Raw genomic sequence first — 8,062 nt, 5'->3', positions numbered from 1 at the left:
TAACATCATCGGGCATACCTGCAAGCTTAAATAATCCACAAACTTCATCCACATAGATTAAGTGTAAATCGGGATGCAATGTTCCATCTCCTACAAAAGGATTAGCTAGCAGTTTCTCTATCATACCCGAAGGAATTTCAAAGTAAACATTTTCAGTAGGTTCAGTAGGTTGAGGGGTAACTAATTGTGGTTCCGGACGAGGTGAAGATACCCCGAACAAACCCCTCAAAGGATTATGTTCCATAGTAACAAGTGACAGTAAATTTCAGCACACTATATAAAATTTTCCTTACCAAATGCCACCTACCAGAGGCGCTTGTAACACCCTCGATGCGGCTATATCTCCTACGTGTCGAAGCACGACTTAGAGGCATAACCGCATTGAAAGCAATGTCGCAAGTGAGGTAATCTTCGCAAACAACCCATGTACATAAATAGGGGAAAAGATACATAGTTGGCTTACAATCGCCACTTCACACAATTACATGAATAAAGCATTACATCAACCAGTTACAATCAAGGCCCGACTACGGAGCCAAAATAAAAGAAGGCTACCCCAAATGCTACACAGATCCCCGGTCGACCCGACTGGGCTCCACTACTGATCAACTAGAACGAAACAACGTAAAAGGACAAGATCTTCAACGAGCTCCTCCTTGAGCTTGGTTACGTCATCTGCACGGTTCAACGGCACCTGCAAGCTGGTTTTGGAAGTATCTGTGAGTCACGGGGACTCAGCAATCTCACACCCTCGCGATCAAGACTATTTAAGCTTATGGGTAAGGTAAAAGGTATGAGGTGGAGCTGCAGCAAGCCACTAGCATATATGGTGGCTAACATACGCAAATGAGAGCGAGAAGAGGAGGCAAAAGCACGGTCAAGAATCTATGATCAAGAAGTGATCCTAGAGCAACCTACGTCAAACATAACTCCAACACCGTGTTCACTTCCCGGACTCCGCCGAGAAGAGACCATCACGGTTACACACGCGGTTGATGTATTTTAATTAAGATTCACTTTAGGTTTTCTTCAACCGGACATTAACAAATTCCCATCTGCCCATAACCGCGGGCATGGCTTTCGAAAGTTCAAATCCCTGTAGGGGTTTCGCAACTTAGCCCATCACAAGCTCTCACGGTCAATGAAGGATATTCCTTCTCCCAAGACAATCCGATCAGACTCGGCATCTCGGTTACAAGACATCCTCAACAATGGTAAAACAAGTCCAGCAACACCGCCCGAATGTGCCGACAAATCCCGATAGGAGCTGCACATATCTCGTTCTCAGGGCACACTCAGATTGTCCAAACTTCCGGTAGGCCAGCCCAGAGTTGCCCCTGGTGGTCACCGGCGGCTGATAGGTTGGACCAACACTCAGAGGAGCACTGGCCCGGGGGGGGGGGGGGTAAAATAATGATGACCCTTGGGAGCGCGACTCCCAAGGGAAAAAGAGGCTAGGCGGCGAATGGTAAAACCAATGTTGGGCATTGTTGGAGGAGTTTTATTCAAGGCGAACTGTCAAGGGGTTCCCATCATAACCCAACCGTGTAAGGAACGCAAAATCCGGGAACATAACACTGATATGACGGAAACTAGGGCGGCAAGAGTGGAACAAAACACCAGGCATAAGGCCGAGCCTTCCACCCTTTAGCAAGTATATAGATGCATTAATTAAATAAGAGATATTGTGATATCCCAACAAAATATCCATGTTCCAACGTGGAACAAACTCCAATCTTCACCTGCAACTACAACGCTATAAGAGGGGTTGAGCAAAGCGGTAACATAGCCAAACAACGTTTTGCTAGGACAAGGTGGGTTAGAGGCCTGGTTTAACAATATGGGAGGCATGATATAGCAAGGGGTAGGTGTCGCAGCATAGGCATAGCAAAAGAGCGAGCATCTAGCAAGCAAAGATAGAAGTGACTTCGAGGGTATGGTCATCTTGCCTGAAATCCCGCAAGGAAGAAGAACGAGTCCCTGAAGAAGATAACCGGACGTAGTCGAACGAATCCTCACAACACGACGTTATCGGAACCAACCCAAAGAAGCAACACCGGAAAGAAGCAAACAATCATGGTAAACAACCATCACATAAACATGGCATGATGCACAATCAAGTATGATGCATGTCCGGTTTAATGATACATGACATGGCAAAGTGCAACAACCAAAACTACAAATTAAGTGGAGCTCAATATGCAACGGGTTGCATATTGACGAAACACCACATCAATTATTTAGTTCTCTCTTGGTTATGTACTCACCAATATTAAATGTTGTTAAACATGTCAGGAGGTGAAGCATGAAGAAACTATCTAATCTAGGCAAGTTTAAATGAGGCCGGAACAACAAAACAACAAGTCCGGAAACTCCTCATATGCATATATTAGGTTTGGTACTGTTCTGCCCTAAACATAATTTTAGAGTTGTTAAACATGCTAGATGAGTGCATCATGTTAAACTAGGCATTTTTCTACCCCATTTACATATAAGGTTTATTAAATTCGGAGTTACGATTATTTAGTTATGAATTAAATCATTTTAGCAAGTTATTTAAGCAAATTTAAACAAACAACATTTTAAACATTTTAAACATGCATGAAAGTTGAATATTATTAAACTAGACAAAATTCTAAGCAAGTTTCATATACAACTTTTTTTACATGTGATGCTTAGTTTGTGAGTAATGAAATGCATGAAGACTAGGGTGTTTTCTGCAAAACAGGCACTCTCTGGAAAATAGCTAAATTCGCAGCAACAGGAAAAAAACAGGACGGGCTGCATTGGGTTGAACTGAGCTACTCACCACGGCACTTGGGCCGGCTCGGTGATGGACTAGGACGGGAGAAGGCGCAGCTGGGCCGGCAGGCGTGTGGCCCACGACGAGCAGCATGGAGAGAAGGCGGCCCAGGCAAAGCGACAGAGGTGGGGGGGGGTCTTCGCGCGGGCGAGCTGGGCCTGGCGCTCTCGTGGCCCCCGCACGGCTGGCGACGAAGTCAACGGACACAGCGAGCGGGATTTGGGGATGCGCCCGTTCCAGGAAGTCAAGGGGCGGCGGCGCTGGTGCTTCCGGCGACACAAAACGACGAGACGACCACCGGATGTGAGGCGAGGTCGTCGGGGACCGATTCCCGACAATGGGCGGTGGATCCGGCGAGGCAAGGTCTTGGCGGCGACGACAGCAAGAACGAGCAGACGGGGCGGTGTGGAACTTGGCGGGGCGGCGGAGCCGAGGGCCTTGGGAGACGGCGGCAGACTTGAAGGAGCAGGCGGGGCTCGCGGCAGCGCTTGGGCTGCTGCACGAAGACGACGACGACGACGCGTACGGGGCTGCGGGCGCGCCTCGTGGTCCTACTGGAAGCAGACGAAGCAGAGGAACGGCGGCACTGGCGTCTCGGTTCCCTGTGAAGAAGAAGAGAACACGGGGAGAGCTTGCGCGTAAGAGGGAGAGAAAGAAGGAAGGGAAAGGAGCAGGGGAGGAAGGGCGCAGGGCACGACCTGGTGGCGCTGGTTGCTGGCGAGGAGTGATTTGGAGGCCTCGGGCACGAGGAAATCGGCGAGCGATGCGGGTTGGTTGGCTGTAGAAAACGAGGTGGAGCAGATCGAAAAAGGATCCCGAGGGAGATGGAAGAGAGTGGCGGCGGCGAAGGATCCCTAGAAATTAGGGATTTGGTCTTCGGATAGACTAATATATATAGCGGGTAGGTTAGGCTAGGGGCTATCTTCTCCCTCCGATCGTAATCGAACGGACGGAAAAAATATGTTAGGAAGTCCAATTAACAAAACGGAGACGTTTTGTAGATGTTTGGGGATGATCCGGACCCAACGGTGACAACTGTCCGGGTCGGGTTCGGGTAAGTTTCGGACACGCGCGAGGGGTCGATGCACTGTGCACAAAGGGTTTCGGGGTCTGACGGTTGACAGCGGACTATGCAGAAAGCTTTGAGCTGAGAAGAGAGAGAGAGAGACCCGGCGACTGTTTCCGGAGACCGAAAACGTCCGACGTTAGACCGGCTATAATGCCGCTATAGTTTAACGGTTGGGCTATCAAACAAACTCTGAATGCGATGAAACTTGACAGGTGGTCTATCTACACTATAATAAGATCACATGCCAACTTTCATCCCATTCCGAGAACATTTTTCTGGCCACTTATAAAATACTATTTCGGACATGCCGCGGGCGCGTGCAAGTGTGTCTGGACTAAGAACGGACAAAGGAAGAAACAGGGAGGCCGGGACGGATGCAAGTTTTGAAAACATGATGATGCAATGCACATAATGACATGGCAAGATGCGACACGCAAGCAAATGACAAGGCAACAACAACGAATAACTGGAAGACACCTGGCGCAACGGTCTCGGGGCATCACAACACTCCACCACTACGAGAGGATCTCGTCCCGAGATCTAGAATGGCACCGGAGGGAAAACGGAAGAGAAGATGAGAAGTAAAACTAAGTTGCTTCGTAGACGAATGTGTGAAACCAAAGAACCTTGAAAAGGTTAAGCCAATTCGAGAAAAGAAATACAAGGAGATGAACGAAGTAGAAAGCACTCCGTTAAGAAAGAGGAACGAGGAAGAACAAAGTTGAAAGCACTCCGGTAGGGAAGAGTAATAAGGAAGAGCAAATTCGGACAGCACTCCGGTTGAAAAGAGATGCAAATCTTGACAAGGCGAAAAGAACTTGAGCAAAGGGGCACAATACTCCGGTTAAAACAAGATAGGGAAGGAATAAGAATGATATAATTTGGACAGCACTCCGCCTGTAAATGGAAGGCATTGAACTTGACAAGATGAGAGGATACTTGAAAAGAGGACATGACACTCCGGTTAAAAGGATAAGCACGAAAAAAACATGGTCCTGACAATCCGAGATGATGAGTGAAAAGAGCAACACCTCAATGCCTCCGTAAAGAGATAAAAGAATGGAATCAAAAGAACGGAGAAGAAAACAACATCTTCTACCTCAAATGAGCTTGAAAGCATCTTTAGGAGAAGGGTCGAACGGAATTGTTGGAAAACCATCAACGAAAAGGATAAGCTTGATATGTACTTATAGAAGACATCTCAAAATTATGAGGTGACAACTTGCCACTCACGGAAAAAGAATTGGATTGGTATGAACAAGAAGACGAGGAACTTATACCCCCGGGAGGATAAAAGAACTTGGGTCAATTGTAAGCACCATAATAGCTACAATCCTTAGGGAAAGCTTTAGGTGAAATATAACCCAAGATAACTCCAACGAAGAGGTTGATGGATTTAAAATACCTCATGAATGAATTGAAATGATGGGTTTAAAATATGTCATTCGGGACAACTTTTGAATCATGAGACACGAACTCAATTATCAAGAATGACATAATACCACCTCTAATGATACGGTAGAAAGAATTGCACTCCGGATTGCAAGATGAAGAATACTTGAGCTCCTTAGAAAAGAATCTCGATGAAAACTTTGAGAATGAATTAAATCCTTGATGAACCATCATGTAGAACCTTCATGAAGAACTCCGTTAAACAAAAGAATGATCAAACGGAAGGAACGAGAAGTTGAAAACACATGGTGAATCCTTGTACCGATTGAGATGAATCTCCGCGACGAGATAAGGAGAAAACTTGGAGCTCTGGAAAAGAAGAATGAACAAATGGAAACAAGAATTTTTTATGAACCTCCGGAATAGGGAATTAATCGCTTGGATGAAACAAGAATAAGAATTACATTATGCTTATCCTTCATCAATTTAAATTGATGACAAGCAACGGATTTGGCATACTACTTATTCTCGTTGAAAAGGATTAAGAGAGATATCGACAACCTGATAAGGTCTTCAACGAAACACCGGTAGGATTGAAATAACGAATGAATTGATATGATAAACGAAGGAAGAGAATCCTGAATGAACCACCGTAAGAATTAAAATGACCGAAGAAAAGATAAAGGAACATCGGGAAGAATTGTGAAATGAAGGAAGATACTCGAGACAATCTAGATACATGGGAACGAAGGGATCACGAACTGATTAGAGATCACTTGAACGATGCACCGGTAAGATTGGAGAATGACAACTGAAAGCTGTGAATGAATAAACCTGAATTGATGGCATCCGGAGAATCAAACTGAAAAGACTACTGAATTGCCCCAGAAGGATGAAAAGAATAGTCACAAAGAAAACACTTATGAGAGGAAGACATCAAGCTAGAACCACGATTCTTGAAAAGAATGGAGCAAGATTTAAGAGAAACTCTTCTTCGGTCTTCAAAATCTGAGAATGACGATGAGAAACACCACCAAATTGTTGAGATACTCCGGGATGAAAATTAGAAAGGTTGAACCAACAATGAAAAGAAAAGAAAGATCTTGGAGAAAAGCATTTGACTGATGGAAAATTCATATTAACGTCAAACTTGGAAAAGAATTTGAGAATGACGCCGGTAAAAATTAGAAGAGTCAGGTAAGATCCTGGAAAAAGACCTGTGGGTTAGGGCCCACTGAAAAGAAACACCGTTGAATGATTTAAAAGATAGATTGCGCCGGTTGAGTTAAATGACTTGAATGAGATAACATTCTCGAAAAAGTTTGAATGAAAGCAGAGTGGAAACACGAATCTTCGAGATATCTTCAGCACTCCGGAACAATTGAATAGCGAGAGGTGAATGATTAAGAATTGCACCGGCATGAGAAGGTATTTGAAACGAGGAAAGGATATGATCAACAAAGCTTGAATTGGTTCCACCAGAGAAGAAAGAGAATGAATAATGATGAACTTGAGGTTCCGTCAGGATCTTCATGAGAAACACCGGGTAAGAACATTGAAAGAAAAGAAAGAAGAGACTTCAGATGAATAAGATGGACACTTGATCAAGAAATCTGAGTCCTTGAAGAAAAAGGGTGGGTGGGTGGGAAAACAAAGGCAGCTTGGGACGAATGAAATGAACACTGTTGAGAAGAACTGAGATTGGATCTTGCAACTGTTGAAGTGATCGGATCCACATGAAGGGAAGCTCACCGGTTGAGAAGAAATTGAAATGACAAACTCGATGATCGAGAAGGATTAGTATTCACATAGAAATATGAGAACACTACTTAGGAAAGGTATGGAATCAACACTTGACTACTCATATCAATAAGGAATTCCTTCTTTTCCGGGAGCCCATTCGGACAGAACTCCAAAGTTAAGCATGCTCAGCTTGGAGTAGTGTCAGGATGGGTGACCGACCGGGAAGTTGCTCCCGGGTGCGCATGAGTGAGGACAAAGTGCGCAGAAAAGACTAGTATTAATCTGTGGGGCCAGTCTAGATCCCACCAGGAGTAACGACCACCGGCGGGTGTGTCCGGGGCGTTACAAGTTGGTATCAGAGCCAACCCTCGCGGTTACACGGATGTTTGCAGACAGGTGCGCGGTCATGTTGTTCATGACGTTTGTGACCCGTCGTGGCACCAGGCATGGCACATGTACCGGACTGGATGCACAGACGTATGTGCCAAGAGGGAACGTTCCTGTGGCCCGACGAGGACGTCGGTTCCTCTGAGTGGGGGTGTATGTGATATCATGGCTTAATAGGGATGATAGACTACTCATATCAATAAGGAATTCCTTCTTTTCCGGGAGCCCATTAGGACAAAACTCCAAAGTTAAGCATGCTCAGCTTGGACTAGTGTCAGGATGGGTGACTGACCGGGAAGTTGCTCCCGGGTGCGCATGAGTGAGGACAAAGTGCGCAGAAAAGACTAGTATTGATCTGTGGGGCCAGTCTAGATCCCACCAGGAGTAACGACCACCGGCGGGTGTGTCCGGGGCGTTACAACGCTTCACTCCCCGGCAACGGCGCCAAAAAAGAGTCTTGATGACCCACAAGTGTAGGGGATCTATCGTAGCCTTTTCGATAAGTAAGAGTGTCGAACCCAACGAGGAGTAGAAGGAAATGATAAGCAGTTTTCAGTAAGGTATTCTCTGCAAGCACTGAAATTATCGGTAACAGATAGTTTTGTGATAAGGTAATTTGTAACGAGTAGCAAGTATAGAAGTAAATAAGGTGCAGCAAGATGGCCCAA

General features: G+C 45.5%; 1 non-coding gene across 1 annotated transcript; it reads right to left on the bottom strand.

Moving 5' to 3' along the window:
- Positions 1 to 410: 410 nt before the first annotated feature.
- LOC125507534 (uncharacterized) lies at positions 411 to 3,645 on the bottom strand. The gene is made up of 3 exons (XR_015602957.1): positions 3,502 to 3,645; positions 1,950 to 3,405; positions 411 to 701 (listed from the first exon to the last, which is right to left on the bottom strand). It is a non-coding gene; the product is annotated as an uncharacterized LOC125507534 (transcript).
- Between the last annotated feature and the right edge of the window lie 4,417 nt (positions 3,646 to 8,062).

Source organism: Triticum urartu, chromosome 5A, assembly GCF_056163025.1.
Source record: "Triticum urartu cultivar PI428250 chromosome 5A, HENAU_Tu73, whole genome shotgun sequence".
Taxonomy (NCBI): domain Eukaryota; kingdom Viridiplantae; phylum Streptophyta; class Magnoliopsida; order Poales; family Poaceae; genus Triticum; species Triticum urartu.
The sequence above is the reverse complement of the archived record's forward strand: the minus strand, read 5'-3'. Positions and strand labels throughout refer to the sequence as shown.